Source organism: Nestor notabilis, unplaced genomic scaffold, assembly GCF_000696875.1.
Source record: "Nestor notabilis isolate BGI_N333 unplaced genomic scaffold, ASM69687v1 scaffold18718, whole genome shotgun sequence".
Classification (NCBI taxonomy): domain Eukaryota; kingdom Metazoa; phylum Chordata; class Aves; order Psittaciformes; family Psittacidae; genus Nestor; species Nestor notabilis.
The window spans coordinates 10718-11112 of record NW_009941746.1 but is presented as its reverse complement, the minus strand read 5'-3'; positions in this window follow the sequence as shown (position 1 = coordinate 11112).

Sequence of the window (395 nt, the reverse complement as noted above, 5' to 3'; positions counted from 1 at the left end):
GGCCCCGGCCTCGAGCCGTCGGGAAGAGCTGGAGGCGACTCGGATTCTTTCCTTTCACAGGCTCCGGGGCAAAGTTGAGGGCAGGATTCAAAGGAGAGGCCCTGTGTGCCAAAGGCAGCCCTGGGGAAGCTGTGGTGCTTTGGGGAGGGGGTTGGTTTGGTGTAGGAGCCTCATGTGGTGTCTGGAGATGGAGTGGGGAGAGGGATGGGTGCTGCATGGGTCAGGGTGTATGTGGGGAGGGTGCTCCATGGGTCAGGGTGCTCCATAGGGCAGAGTGTACGTGGGGAGGGTGTTGCATTGGGCAGGGGTTGCTCCATGGGGCAGGGTGTATGTGGGTCAGGGGTGCTGGCAGAGGTTGGGGGATACAGTCCCACTTTCCCCTGTGGCTGGTGGCC